Source organism: Phyllostomus discolor, chromosome 1, assembly GCF_004126475.2.
Source record: "Phyllostomus discolor isolate MPI-MPIP mPhyDis1 chromosome 1, mPhyDis1.pri.v3, whole genome shotgun sequence".
NCBI classification, from domain to species: domain Eukaryota; kingdom Metazoa; phylum Chordata; class Mammalia; order Chiroptera; family Phyllostomidae; genus Phyllostomus; species Phyllostomus discolor.
Genome location: NC_040903.2, coordinates 67,118,007 through 67,133,672, shown reverse-complemented (window position 1 = coordinate 67,133,672; position 15,666 = coordinate 67,118,007). Strand labels below are relative to the sequence as shown.

The following is a 15,666-nucleotide window of genomic DNA, read 5'->3' as shown; positions in this document are numbered from 1 at the left end:
TGATAGTGACAGGCCCTCTCAGCTCCATTCAGCTAGACGTGAAAAAATACTAGTGATTAGCCAGCACGTATTGGGTGCTTATTGCATGCCTGGCATGGTGCCACGTACCTGAATGGATTATTTTATTTAATCCTCACATCAATCCCGTGAGGTGCAGAGGTCAGAAGAGGCATTGAAGGCACAGGAAGTTACACCACTTTCCCGAAGTGAGTGGCAGAGTCCCCCATGTGACACCGAGCAGTCTGTACTTCACCCCCAGACTGGGCAGCCGTCATGTCTTAGAGGAATAAATGATAATCTTACACAATTTTAATCACCATAGCATTTTTACCAATATAAAAAGGGGGCTCTTAATGGGCCTGGTTGCTTTTATGCAGAAAGACAAAAGTATCCCCTTGGGTGTGTGTGGAGGGGGAGGGTCCATGTTTGCCTCCGCCATGGAAGACAACCTTGGACGGTTATCTGCAGAGCAGCTCAGCTCTGTGCTTGGTGTTGTGTGAGATCCGGATGCAGAGAAGGGGTAAGTTCCCTCAAACCACTCGGAGGAGCTCTTTGAGGGAGGCCCAGTCCAGCAGGGTGGGATTTAGGGTTACACCCAGCTGGGAGTGGGGGAATCTTCTGGCTTGCCTTTCAAGTCCATTAGCATGTGGCAAACTGTTTACATAGCAAGAGAAACTTGTTAGAACCCGTCAGTGGAGAGCTGGGGCTAGGGAAGGATGTGGTTGTTTGTAAAACAGTCCTGTCAGGTATGTTTGGATTTGTAAAGCATAATGAGATGCCCTTGTTCTGCTTTGGCATTAAGTGAGGGCTGTATTGATTGTGAAGTACGTGTGAAATACACTTGTGTTTACTTGGTATTTGAACTTACAGGCAAAACTTTATAATCTTTTTCATTTAAAAAAAAGCCACTTAGTTCCTCTTATGCAATGATCCCAAAAATAAATGCTTAAATGTTATTATAGGACCATAACAGATTATTTTTAACTGATTTCATGAAATGTTCAGCCATACAAAAAATGGAAAAAATTTTACATGAGTATCATACTCACCACTTACATTATACAACTAATATTTTACTTGCTTCATCATTTATCTATAATTTATTCATTATTTTATCTATTAATTGACTTTGTTTTTTATGCATTTTAAAAGTATGTCTAAGGCACCAGTGGTCTTTCCTCCAAATACTGCAGCATACATATCATTAACTAGTGTTCAAGCTATTTATTTGATTTTTTTCTCATAGGGAAATTTACATATGAGGAAATATGCAAATCTTGACATGCATACATCTCTGCAACCCCAAGTCCCATCATGATACAGGATATAATTACCATCCTTCCAGAAAGTTCTCTCATGCCCCTTGTCAGTAAATCTCTGCCTTATTCTTAGAGGAAACCACTGTTCTGATTTTTTCTACCATAGATTACTTTTTTTTTTGCCCGTTTTAGAACTTCATATAAGTGGAAACATATAGTTTATGCTTTTGTTTCTCTTAATCACCATATTTTTTTATTTTTATTTTTTTTAAAGATTTTATTTTTAGAGAGGGAAGGAAGAGAGAGAGAGAGAGAGAAACATCAATGTGCGGTTGCTGGGGGTTATGGCCTGCAACCCAGGCATGTACCCTGGCTGGGAATCGAACCTGCGACACTTTGGTTCCCAGCCTGCGCTCCATCCACTGAGCTACGCCAGCCAGGGCAACCATATTTTTTGAGAACCATAATTTGTTGCTTTTATCAGTAGATTGTTTCTTACTATTGGTGACTAATATTCATCTGTATGACTGTTCTACAGTCTGTTATCCATTCTCCTATTGATAGACAAGTTCTTCTGGTTTTCAGCTACTGCAAATACACTGGTATGAACATTTTATGCAGTTGTTCTGTGGGCCTGTGCTGTCATTGCTCTTGGGGAAGTGCCGAGGAGAGGAATTTCTGGGTTACTGGGTGAGTGAATGTTTACTTTCATAAGAAATTGTTAGGCCTTTTTCCAAATTGGTTGTATCTTTTTTCATACACAAACACAAAAAAGTGTGAAAAATTTTATTCCACATTCTCACCAACATTTGATGGTGTTAATTATTTTAACTTTAGCCATTTTGGTGGGCAGATTTATAGATAGATAGATAGATAGATAGACAGACAGACAACAAAGTACATACATTTTATTTTCCAGCTATGAATGGCTTTGGTGTTTGAAGAGTGTTTAGCACTTTTAGAATCAAAACTGAGGTTTTACTATTATGTTCTTGTTTTCTAAACAGTGTTTCAATGTAGACCTTTAAAAAATATTTTCTTAAAGTCAATCCCATGGCCAGATTTTCTTCTCAGTGAATATCCAGTCTGACCAGGTAGAGCCATGTCATCACGCACCTACCAGATGAGCCATGTGGTTCGTCGTGTGCACATGCGTGTGTCTAGGTGGGGAAGGAACGGGACAGAAGGGGAAAATAAAAGTAACTGTTTCAGAGGCCAATATTTGCATCCTGCTGATGCACCGCTAGAGGTTATTACAGGACTGCCTCCACGCCCGTTCTCCTCCTTAAGGAAAACCAAAACATACATGCCAGTTGGAAGGTGTGAGAGTCACACACTTGAACAGGTGCCAGAATCTGTTAATGATGAAGCAGCTTCTGCAAGTCACTTGGGACAGTTCATTGAGCCTTTTGCATCATTACTGTATTAATTCCTCGAAGTATTCTAACAGCCTTTCTAAAAACTTAGGATAGCCCTGGTGAGGCTCAGAGCACTGGGTGCCGGCCTGAGAACTGAAAGGTGGATCTGGTCAGGGCACGTGCCTGGGTTGCGGGCAGGTCCTCAGCTGGGGGCGTGCGAGAGGCAACCAATCAATGGCTCTGTCCCTCTTTTTCTCTCCCCTTTCTCCTGTTTCTAAAAATAAAGAAATAAATCATTTTTTAAGAAGTTACAGAAAGTCAGGATAACATTCTAAACATATTCAACGAAATTTGAATCTGTGTTGAGTTCTTTGAGATTTACAAAACTCCCCTAAAGACTGGATATACCATTGGGAAATTTAGACAAGATACGTGATTGTTTCCTTATTTCCTCTGCTTGTGCCATCGACCTACTAGCTGGTTGATGCAGATTTTAGTGAGAGGGGTTTTATTCAAGCAGCAAGCATGACCTGTTGTTGATCAAAAGTTGACGGTGCCAGAGCATTCCTGATCTGTCAGAGGTGCTGTTTCAGCTGGAGTCTCTGCGAGGTGCTGGTGGAGAAAGAGTGGGCTGATTAGACGCAGCGTTTCCCCAGGCCTCTCTCTCAGACCTGCAGGGAGGCAGTTGCCAGGCTTATTGTCTCTGAAGGCCGCTGCCCTCAAGTTCTCCGCCAAGCCCCAGTTTGGAGAGTGGGAGGGACCGAGAGCACACATGTGGCAGGGGCGTGTCCTTGCTGCTGTGTGGCGATCACCGGTGGCCTTGCAGGTGAGGTGGGCCCACACTGTTGGGGTGTCTCTGTCGGACTCAGTCCACTCCATTCTGCTCAGAGGCAGTGCCAGTGCTGGCCCACAAGTAACTTCAGGGGGGCAGGGCAGCCCGGTACTGCTAACTCATTAATTCTCACTTTCTGGGTGACTGTGTTAACAATAAACACTTGACATGTGGAATGAATGTGCCTGTCCATGTGCCTGTCTCCGGGAACTGAGCCGGTTCAGAGAGGGAAAAGGGGTGGGCACTCCAGTCAAGTCCTCTCTTTCCCGTTGTTTCTTCTCTCACGTGGCTTTTTCTAACTTTCATTCTATTGCAAAGCGGCCTGCTCTGTAGAAACTGTTCAGGCAAAGAACAGTGACACCTGTGTGTGGTCGCCCTGCTGTGGAGACCGCTGTCCTGTTCATGAGGTGCTTCTCCCAGAGCCCTCGACCTAGTGTCTTTGGACTTCTAAGCAGATAGAATTAGTGGCATAAACAACCCTTCTATTATTTGTTAAGACAGGTTGTAAAAGGAGAGGATTTTTTGGAACATAGAAAAGTTTATTGTTAGATGCTCATGAGATACCTTTGTTCAGCCTGATTGCTGAAGGCAGGAAGTCAAATCCTCCGTTTATTTGGTGTTTGATGCGACAGACAGCCATCCTCTGGGAACTGCGGGTCAGTCACTCTTACTGTGTTCACATTTTTTGATATTAGGAAAATCTGTCCTTACTTCAAGCTAGGAAAACAAAATAGCATTAGACAAGTGCAAGTCTGTCCTTCCAAATACTGTAATACGGAAGGGCAATATCTGCTTCTTAAGGACGGCATAAAAGAAACCACTTGTGCTTATTGTCACTTGATTATTTGAAAGATTCCCATCTAAGCAGAGGTTGGAGGTGGTTGGTTCCTAGATGTTTCCTTCAAGACAAGATTTTCCACTCTTTTCCTGCTGACCAGTCTTTCTCTTTGTTACCTACCTCCCGTCTGCTGCACACGTATCTGGATGTGTGAGAAAGCATATGGGAAAGGGATAGAAAAGTTAATGCATTCAACCGGCAGGGCGGGGGACGCAGTGTCTGCAGTCTGCTCTAGTTTACAGCCATCTGCTGGGACCCAGGGAGCCCTTTTCAAAAGTGGTTTTGCTCTCCAGGCTCTGCATGCAGACTCCCTCCCCCCATGGATGGTCCAAGTGTTACCAGTACAGCTTCTCCCTAAACCACCTCACTGGACCCAGGCGTATACTCTGTGCACAGGTGTATGGACGCATTTTTCCCTTTACTGTCAATGCAAAGACTGCCTAGTGAAATTAAACTCAGAAAGTGATCCTTCTGCTCCCTCACCTCTTGGCGGAAGAAACTGTTGAACTGGCTTTTAACACGTGCTTTGTATTTTCTTTAGAACTGATTCTCGTGCTGTAACTTAGGTGTTTGGCTGGACTTAGCATTGATAAAAAGTTCCTAGTGTATATTTTCCCGACTACTGTTTGAAACAGCTTCTTTTTTTTTACCATCTTGAATCTCATTTCCCTCTTCAAATTTAAAAATAAAATCATTTTCTGTAATGCTGTTTCTTTCAGTGTCTTGATGGAAATATATTAGCTGCTGCACCGAATAGTACATTAATGCATTATAAATCAGTACATGTCAAAATATCACATAACTAAGTAAACATGAGAAAGGGGTTAGTACCCTTCGGACCAGGGGTATTGTTTATGTGCACTCATTAGGTAACATTGTGTTAATTGGGTGGGGCCATTTCCTACTCATATCTTCCCATTTCTAAAATCACAGCCCTTCAGATGTGCACAGGAGAGAGTGGACTGGTGCGATGTGAAGCGAGGCAGTTTCTGACCTTCTCTTCCCATTGGCTGCTTTATGGCTGATGAGCCATTCTTTCTCCACCCACCCACCCATCCATCTGCCCATCTGCCCACATACCCATCCATCCAACAAAGAGTCTGCTTTCCTCACTTTTCACCCCAAAATGTTGATTTTATTATCTTAACTTCGTATGATTCATTAGAGATTTTCAAGTGCTTTCAGATCCATTATCTGTTTTGCTCCTCATAATCCTGAGAGGTTTTCAGAAGAAACCCCTTTTTATACATGAAAAAACTGTGGCTTGAAATCATGTGCTGGTCCAGTGTGGCAGCGGTAACCCCCCCCCAACACACCCTCTGTCTTCCTCCTCTCTCCTTGTAGCGTGTGCCCCTCGGCTGCGCCAGGCAGCTGCACTCTCCGACTCCGTCGTGATTTCTGCACGGGGCCTCCAGGCAAAGCCGCCCCGCTCCCACGCAGGGGTCCCGCTGCCCACCAGGCATAGCTCACATGCTTTTCAGTGACTACTTCTGGTTCCAAGTTACGGCATTCCAGAGATAATTAAAACCCAGCCCTTGCTTTTCAGGAACTCAAGCTCCTATGGAGGAAACACAGATAAACAAAAAGTGCTGTCAAACAAGATGTGTCGGGGCGCAGAGCAGGGAAAGGCTAACTGGGCAGTGAGGGAGGCTTTCGAGCCGGGGTTTGAAGGCTAAGGGTCATGTGGACATGGGAAGGATGGCACAATCTGAACCACACCGCCATCCTGGGGAGTTGTAGCTGTTGGGGGAATAAGAGAATAATAACATCACTCACAGCCAAGCCTCCTGAGTTTCTCTATGAAGCATTTGAAAAAGAGCTCTTTTTGGGGGGTAGGGTGCAAAATGACCAGTGGAGTTGCTGAGCTTGCTAATAAACTCACGTCTCAGATTATAGGGGCATGAGTAGTGGGTGTTATTCTAAGTCTGTGAACCAGTGGCCGGGTCTGATCTATCTTCCCTCCCAAATTACTATGAATCCGCTTTTCCAGAGTGTTCTGCTTGGTTGGTTAATCTTCAACCAGATGTCCCAACATCAAAGGGCCTGGCCCTCCAGCACAACCTTCCTCCACCCCAGCCTCCTCCGCTAATCTCACGTCATTTATTTGGACACAATTAGTCGTCTTTGTGATTGATCTCCTTTACTTTCTTTTCTTATTCTTGTTCCTGCTTTTTCAGTTGGCTCAATGGGAAGTGTCCACATCACAGCAGCCGAAAGGGCACAGAAAGTTCACCTCTGTAAAGTCCACTTCAGCAGCAGAAGAGACTTTGAAAACTGCTGAAAATAACCACTTGTACCCAGTCTTAGCATGTGATATGTGTAGTTGAACATGCAGCATTTATCTGTCCAGGTCCTAACAGTGTCTTCAAGATAAGGACACTGATGCTCATGAGTGTGGTGATGGGGAAAGGCCCTTCCAGTGATCTTCATGCAAGCCGTGGTGGAGACACCTCAGGTTGGGGGAAGCTTCTTGGCTGTCAGGAATGGATGGATGGAAGGCCCTTCAGCCCTCTTGCCTTCGTAGGAGTTGAAAGGGAAGCATGAGCCCGGCTTTACATGATGTTCATTTATTCACTCAGTCGTGGATACTTTTGACCCCCCCCTACTCTTCGTCAGGCCGTATAAAACTGACCCAGGAGCTCCACGCATCGGGAGCTCACAGTGCTGTGGGTGTGGTCACCCATTGCTGTGGCTGGAAGCATGTGCTGAGGCTGCTGCAGAACGCGCATCCAGGCCTGTCCTGCGCTTTCTGCGGCACCAGCCGTGGCCCCTCCTCTGTGGTTGTGTGTGGTGGATAATGCTTTCAGTGGGTTTCTAGCTTGCTGTGAGACACTGGTGAACAGTTGTCACAAACAAAGAATAAAATACAATCATATCTAAAATCACACTTGAAAAACATTTCCCATTTTCCCATTCTACTCGTGTATATCATTTAAAGTTGGACACATGAAACCAAACTACTTTGAAAAATGAAGGCTTATGGGCAAAGGAGAGGAAAACAGCTCTGTTACTCCAAAGAAAAGGTAAATAAAACCAAAAAGTGTGATAAAATGAAATGTAATATAATGAAAGTAGCCCTTGATAACTTGCCTGCCCTTCCTATAACCTCTGGGTGTGGGGCCACCCTGCAGAAAGCCCGCTGATCTTACTTTTCTAACCGCGGCTTCCCAGACTGCCACACGCATACAATCCACGTGCCGATTCTGGTTCGGTGGTTCCGGTGTGGTTCAGGTGTGGCCCCTCAGGCGCTGCAGCGCTCACCCTGCTGCTGGTCGGTGGGCTGTACTGTTGTGGGCCTGGCTCCTCACTGCACGGCGGACGTAGAGGGAGACTGCCCCAGGAGGCTGTCCACTGAATCGGGCTCCCTGCATGCACCTGGGCTGTGCCGCCACCTGCCCGCCTGTAAAGAGTCGCTCCTTTCTCCTGAGATCTCTAATTTCTCAGCTTAAGAAAGCTGCCTTGAGAATTTATTCTCACCTGGGTCAAAGCCTCTCTTCAAGAAAGGTGGCTGGTTTAGTACATTTAAGTGTTGTGTGGAAGGGGTATCACACATCTTTTTCTAGGTCAGTGTGCACTTGGTTACACATTCACAGAATTAGGATATTTATTGTGTACGTGATGAAAACTCTTCAGAACCCTCCATGATCCTCACTGTGGGCCTTTGGTTCGGTTATCTTTAATCTGCCCGTAGGCCACCCCCAATCATACCGCATGTATTTCTGACCCCAAAAACGATTTCAGGGAGCAACAGAAATACTGATGTCACCCTGGTTCTAGTTTGTACCTGGTATTGAACCGCCTTTTTATATGTTTTTTTTAATGTAGTGTGACTATTATAAACCGTGAAGCCTGCACATTTTTTATCAGGTTTCTGTTGGAGTGGTTTTTAGTATTGTGCAAACGCCATCTTGAGTAAGTCATTTATTGTCTGCTATTTGGGGTTTGTTTAAAGAAATAATAACGACTTGATACTCGGAGATGTAGAGTTCCTGATTTTTTTCCATATATTTTTTTAAGGAGAAATGAATTGCCTTATTTAAAAGATGTGGTTCTTCAAACTTGGACAGACAGCAGTGTGGTGGGGACCAAGGGGGAGGAAACGAGGTGATGAAGAGGGTCAAGGGGCCAGATACGTGGTGACAGAAGGAGACTAGGCTTTGGGTGGCGCACACACAGCGCGATGTACAGGTGATGGTGTCACATCGTAGAATTGTACACCTGAAACTTACACACTGTTACTGAACAATGTTACCCCCATAGCCTTAATTAAAAAATTTTAAAGGAATACATATTAACATATGTAAAAAGATTTTAAAAGTAAATATACACAATCATTAAGACATTAAAAAAATCATAGCTTGTGCACCACACCCAGATAACCGGGCAGGCTCTGCCCAGCGCTGCCTTTTCTGCTTTGCCCCTGAGCAGAGGGTGGTCAGGCTCCGCTGAGGCGGCGGAATTCCTGAGTGACTTTTCTGTAACTTGTCTCCCTGGAGATTCCTGGCGGCCTGCAGAGTTCCAAAAGGCCTTCGAGGAACCAGTAGAACACTGATCAGTGTGAGCTCTTATCTCTCTAGTTCACAGGAGTTTATGTTTTTGTTTTGTGTTTTTAAGATGATTTTATTTATTTTTAGAGGGGGGGAAGGGAGGTAGAAGGAGAGGGAGAGAAACACAATTAGTTGCTTCCCGCACATGCCCCAACCAGGGACTGAACCTGCAACCCAGGCCTGTGCCCTGACAGGGAATTGAACCAGTGACCTTTCACTTTGCAGGATGATGCCCCACCAACTAAGCCACATGGGTCAGGGCTGTTCTGTATTTTTAAATGAGTAAAGTGGCATTGAGTCCCCTAGTCCCTTGCCTCTTGAAATGTTCATCTCCTAGCGTTTGGAAGAGGCACCACGGACCCAGGCACGAGCCAGGGCGCTCAGGAGTGGGTCCGAGCCCCAGCCGGGCTGTGGCTTATTCACAGTGTGTGCTTCAGGGATTCGGGCTCGGGAGGGACAGGGACGCTGAGGGAGAAGAAGTAGGGAAAGGCAGCGTCTCCCTGCCCGTGCTCCATCTCTTCTTCGTACCAGCGTCACGGACATACCTGGGAAACAGCACTCCCTGGGTCCTGGGGCCACTCAGACTGCGCATTTCTTCCGTTCCATCACCAGAAAAGCTGCTTTCCACACTCAGTCTCTCCACTCACCACCCCCTTCCACCCCTTAATGCTCGGCCTTGTCTCCCCTTTGACAAGGCACCTCCGTCTCCGTGACATGCTCTCCCAGCTGTTGTGGCAACAGCCTCTCTTGGCTTGGCTCCCCCTTGGCTAGCTCAGTCCTTGGCTAGGACTGCCCTTTCTAAGTCTCCCTTGGGTCCCTCCTCCCCTTTGCTTCCCCTTGAGAGGAAGAAGCAACCAAGGGTTCTGTCCCTGAACCTCCCAGAGCATCCTCTCTCTACTGGGCCTTCAGTTTCTAGCTATCTTCCTGATGGACTCCCAGATCTCGTCCCCAGTCCAGACCTCCTTTCTGAACACCACCTGGTGCTTTAGCTGTTGTTGGGTGTCTTTATCTGTGGGAGTCCAGCTGTCTCTGCGGTGCCTTTGCATGAGCCACTCCGCCTGCCTCGTAAGCTTTGGCCTGACTCATTTCACGTTTCCTAAAACATCAGGTATCATTGCCTTTAAGGAGCCTTCTCTGGTCCCCTCCCCATACCCCCTCCTCAGGTCTGTGTGCATACCTTTGCTGTGTTCCAGGCACTGCTCTAGCTGCTCAGGGTACAGCGGAAAACTTGGTCCAGATGCTCACTGCCTGTATTGAGAGGTCGTGTGCAAGCACCCACAATCCATCTGTCTCTCCAAGGCCAGAGCTGCCTCTCACTCCATGGGTCCTCGGCCTGTGTGTGCTGAGGGCACACACCCGATTATACCGCTTTTCTCCCTTCTCTCTTCTCCCTTTTCTACTGCGTGTCTTTCCTCCAGCTCTCTCAGGAGCAAGAACAGGAAATAGAATTTGTAATTACAAGATGAGCCAGATAAAATTTCATCCCTGTTTCTGGTTTCTACATATAGTTCCTTGAGGTTTTGGGGGGTGTGTGATGTAAAGTGTGAGTTGAATGCTCTCTTTGTTTGGTGAGTTTGCTCAGCTGTGGCGGACAGCGAAAGTTCACTGTGCTGTGTCCTTTGTTCCGAGCTGAAGGACTCAGAGGTCTTTGAAAAGTCATTAGGAGGAAGGGATGTTCTGCTTATATCTTATTCTGGATGGTCCCTGTGTCTGAACACCAAAGCATGTTGTTGGAGACAAGCACAAGGGTCTCGAATGTTTTTATCTTGTAAAACCATGACCCCCTTCTCCCAAAACAAAGCACCCAAAGCTAGACCGTTCATCCGGGGGCTGGTGCTGGCTGAGCTGCCGGATGAAATATGGGCCGGTCAATGTAGTGACATTTCAGGTAACCCATGAATATACTTTTAGCGTGAGTGTGCCCAAATACTGCCTGGGACATAATTACACTAACAATTTATTTATTGACCTTTTCCTCTGAAATTCAAATGTTACTGGCATTCCACATTTGTATTCACTAAATCTGGCAATGCTTATTATGGCAGAAGGCAGTTGTTGGGAAGCACTACTGTTGGCTCTCATTCTCGGCCATGGTGATGGGTCAGAGGAACACTGTATTTGGTGAAAGCTGCTTCCTTTACCAACTGTAGTATCGGCCCCACTTTGAGATGGTTCCTCAGCCCCAAGCTGGAGGGAGAGTGAGGAAAAAGCGCACTGGCTCCTCCAGGGCACCGCCCTCGGCCTGGAGGTGATACAGTGGTGATACAGTGGGAAGACGAGATCACAGATGGCAGCCCAGTAAATACATTCAGTTTAGTTCAGCAATAATTTCTCAAGGATTCCATTTGTGATGTAGAATGTGAGAAGCTGTCCACCTCTAAGTTTTGGAAGGAAAGAAGTGTTCCCAGTGGGGCTCAACCCGGGGTGGGCACTGTAATCACCTGGAGTGTTGTAAAGCCAACCGATGCTTAGGACGCACCCCAAAGATTCTGATTCGGGGTCTGCTGGGCCTGTACAGACCCGACTTTTCCAAAGCTCTCCCTCTGGCTCATGAGTCGAGACTGGCTGAGTTCCAGCATCATGTATTGTCTTGAAGTATCTGCATGCCAGCGCGGAGGAGGAACAGTGAGAGACGGGATCTTTGCTTGCGGAGTAAATAAACACATGCAGATTTAACCCTGGGCCGAGACTCACAGGTGGGGCTGCCAGGCTCGTTCGGCAGTGGTCCCCGGGATCAGAAACCCGAGTATGTGCCAGCTGCATTTCTAAAGTCACTGCTGAGTGAGACTGGTGAGGGTCAGACCTGGAATGCCCCCAGCTGAAGTTGAAATTTTATGGGATAGCTAAAGGGATAAGTGGGACCCTGAACATAATTAAATGTAAGTACTGACTGATAGAAGCCTGTCGCAGTGGTGCTTGCTAACCGTTGTATAGCAAGTGGTCGCACCAGGCTGCTGATTAGACCTCTTCCAGTTGATGCCACCTCACCAGGTTAACAACTTTGTCATGTGGCTAAAAGTCTTGAGGGGCAACTCCCAGGTGGAGCGGGCTGGTTTGGTGCGCAGATCACCTAAGGTGTGTAGCGCCAAGTTGGGGTATCTCAAAGTGTCCTCAGGACCTCTGTGCCTCCTTCATCTGTGCCCTGAGATGCTACTTGAATGTGCAGACCCCTGGGTGATATCTCGAGCTCGGGGTCAGGATCTCTGGGCATGGGCCTAGGAGTGCAGTAACTAGTCCCTGGATCTGTATACTGGGGCCAAGGGGTTAATCTGAGCTGCATTGTAACAGCGGCTGACTCTGAAGTCCAGATTAGGGTAGAGGCCGACCTTCTAGGCTATTATTATTTTATTTTTATTCTTACAGGCCCCCTCTGTTTGGGCAGTGGTGTCTGACCTCTTTGCCTTTCCAGAAGGGTCCCTTTAACCCTGTGACTTGTCTGAGGACAGCATGGGGACCCTCAGGAGCACCTGGTCTCCCTTGGGTCATCTCCAGCTGTCCCAGTGGCTGATGGGGTAGGCACAGCTCCTTGGTCCGCTCCAAGGCAGCGGTGTCTCGTTTCCCTCTTTGATGCTTTCTTCCCACTGCTGCGAAGGCACAATGATTAACAAACAAAACTGTGGACAGAGTCTTCCACATTTAACTCATAAGTAATTCCATGTATTTATCATAAATCTTCATTAATGCACAGTTGAGCTAAAAACAGAAGAGTAGCTATTGCCAGCAATTGCAAAAAAATAACAAAACTCTTGAGTAACGTTTTTTAAATGTATCTTGTGAAACTTCTTTATTTTTTTTGCTAATTTGGATTTTATGGTCATGTAGAGAATGGCCCCTCAAGTATATCCTTCAGTTAGCCGAACATTCCTGTTACACAAATGAGTAGTGTGAACCAGCAGTTCTCACCATGAGGGCAGCCAATGTGCTTGGATATAAAAAATGGAACATTTGAGGACTTTCCCCAGTTTGTACTGGAAAACATCATAGCTGAAAATTTTCCTTCAGTACATTGTTTTAGTCCATCCGTGCTGCTTATCTCCCAGAACTTTTTGTAAGATGAATTCTGTCTCACCCCAAATTGTAAACTTATTTTAAGTCTACACGTCAGTGCAGTTTTCACTCTCCCTTCTAGGTGTTCTGCCACCTGAAAAGTTTGCAATCTGCTGGCATAAGCAAAATTGCAAATTTGGACGCATTAGATTTCATTTTTGAGAGACTTTATTTATACTGAAAATGTTGGCACGGCTCTGCGTTAGAATCCACCCCCCTTTTCCATCTCCCAGTCTTCCCTTGTGATTCTAGCTGCATCTGAGCTGTCACCTTCTCTGAATGACGTCTCTGTGGGCTCACTTAGCACTTGGTGCAAACCTCCACGTTTAACAGGCAGGTGCCCCTTGCTGCTCAGCTTTCAGTACCCAAATATACACACCATCCAGATGTGTGGAAATAGTCATCTTGAATTCACTGTGCAGACTGAAAACCCATTTATTGCATGTGCCGCTGTGTACACAGTCTGTGTGAAGCTGTAGCGTGGGTTGCCGGTCCTAGCCACTCTCCTGATAGGGTACTGACTCTGGGTGTTCACCTGTGTCACGTGTATGATTTACTCGTTGCTGGTGTGTGGGGGTTGAGGATGGAGGCAAGGATGGGCACTAACATGAATAGCAGGCCTTTGGCAGGGTAGACCTAGTATGTGCAGTTCAGTTGTTCAGACTAAGCCCAAAGTTCTGCAACACCTAGGACTTTGTAATGTTATTGCAGGAAGAAGTCCAGTGTTGTGGGCCATGGGCCCGGTGTGGCGGGAGACCCTCATGGTGATGAGGGAGGCCAGTGACTCTCCCATGGCCACATCGGCAGGCGGCCTCTGTCCTCTGTGGCCTTTGCATGTGCACAAGCAGCAACAAGATCTCTTCCTGCCTCTTCCTAAAAAATTAACTCTTGGGTATCCAAGGGTCCATACTGACGTGAGTGAATGAGTGAGTGAATGAATGGAGAAGAGGCAAAGCTACACAGAAGAATTCCGAGTAACGGATGCCGATACTCTGTCCTCCAGGAGAGGGCACAGAGTCCCCAGCCCCACCCGTGTGCCGAGCACAGTGAACTTCCTTCCAAAGAGGGCAGTGTGCAAAGAGCGGAAGGGGCTTCCCCTTGGGGAGACTTGACAAACAGGCAGGGGCTGAGGCCACGTCAACCGTGATAAGCCCCATGGAAAGTGTGTGATGGGAACGGCGCTCACCTCTGCGATCTTCCTGTCCAAACCCAAAACCGAGTGTAACCATGAGGAGATATCAGAAAATAAGCAAATCCTGGGACATTCTACAAAATGCCTGACCAGGAAAAACTGTTAGGGCCATCAAGAAGAAGGCCAGTCTGAGACACTGTCACGTGACAGTGAGATGTGGTGCCCTGGAGGGGGTCCTGGGACAGGAAAGGGCATTAGGGGACAGCTAAGGAAATCTGAATACAGTGTGAGCTTTAGTTAATGGTAATGTATTAATATAGGTCATTAATGGAAACAAGCGTACCAATTTATTATACGGCACTAATAACGGGAAACTGGGTGAGTGGCGTGTGGGAACTCTCCGTGCTATCTTCAATTTTCCTGTAAATCTAAAACTCTCTTAAAGTTAAATATTTATTAAAAAATAACATAATCCCAATAGGGAAAGTAACTGTTGGTGCTGGGAGTAGAAGTGAGATAGTTGTAGGAGGTGATACTTATTAGCTAAAAATACAAGTTTTATAAGAGAAAATATATGTGCTATCTGAATTCTGGTGTTCTTAATACTGTCAGAATATATTCCTCACAAATGTCATTGATTTTCTTACGGTATTTTTTAAAGATAGATTTTATTTATTTATTTTTAGAGAGAGTTAGAAAGAGAGGGAGAGAAACATAGATTGGTTGCCTCCTGCATGGCCCCACCTGGGGACCCGGCCTGCAACCCAGGCACGTGCCCTGACTGGGAATCGAACCTGCAGCCTTCTGGTTCACAGGCCAGTACTCAATCCACTGAGCCACACCAGCCAGCGCTAATCTCCTTTATTTTGATTTCAGATAAAATGTATATGAACTATTAGGTCTGTGTTGTGAATTTATTTATTTATAGGCATTAACGAATATACTAAAGGCAAAAGAGATCAAAACAGATCATCAGTCATGACAACAGAAGCAAAGGCAGTGTCATAATTAATGACTTTGCTAATTGCTGTTTCCTTTATTAATTGGCATTCATATTTTAGTCTGACATGCACACCATAAGTATTATTTGTTTTTATACCTATCGTGAAAGAGCATACAAAATAGTGTCTTTTCTTCTCAACTGTTCCAGGTCTGAATTAGAACGAGATGAATTCTGCTAGGGTTTGAGAGTTACCAGTTTTAAGGCCACATAACCATTAACAACTCTCCTGTACTAAGTTCATTTTTTGAATCCGTGAGATCCGAGTGAGCACTTAGTTTCTGTAGCTCTGAAACGTCCACGATTAGCTCGTGCTCATCTGAATCAGACCTCAGGATTCATTCCAAAGTGAGTATTTCCAGGAAGTTGTTTAATTGAACTGTTTATGTGGTATGCCTGCTAAGAAGAGTGTTTTGTTTTTTAAGTAGAAGTTTATTTAAAACCGTGATAAGTAAACCATAACAACTTTGAAGGAGGTGTTTTTTTTTTCCCTACTGCTGATGAAAGTGCTGGGTTCTTTTCCCAAAGGCCCTTGGTGTATTTAAATGAAAGATACTCTTTGAGGACCGTGTTCAGTGGAAGCCACCAAAAAGGGATCCAGTGATAGGAGCTGTGGCTGAAGAACACCAGAAAAACGTGTGGTTCTAGTATGA

At 45.8% G+C, this 15,666-nt stretch overlaps 1 protein-coding gene and 1 long non-coding RNA gene across 3 annotated transcripts in view; one reads left to right on the top strand and one right to left on the bottom strand.

Moving 5' to 3' along the window:
- Positions 1-15,666, top strand: part of FAM171A1 (family with sequence similarity 171 member A1) — a 127,323-nt gene that overhangs the window by 12,820 nt on the left and 98,837 nt on the right. The gene's annotated exons all lie outside the window — the stretch shown is intronic.
- LOC118500198 lies at positions 2,923-5,901 on the bottom strand. The gene is made up of 2 exons (XR_004902753.1): positions 5,401-5,901; positions 2,923-4,166 (listed from the first exon to the last, which is right to left on the bottom strand). It is a non-coding gene; the product is annotated as an uncharacterized LOC118500198 (long non-coding RNA).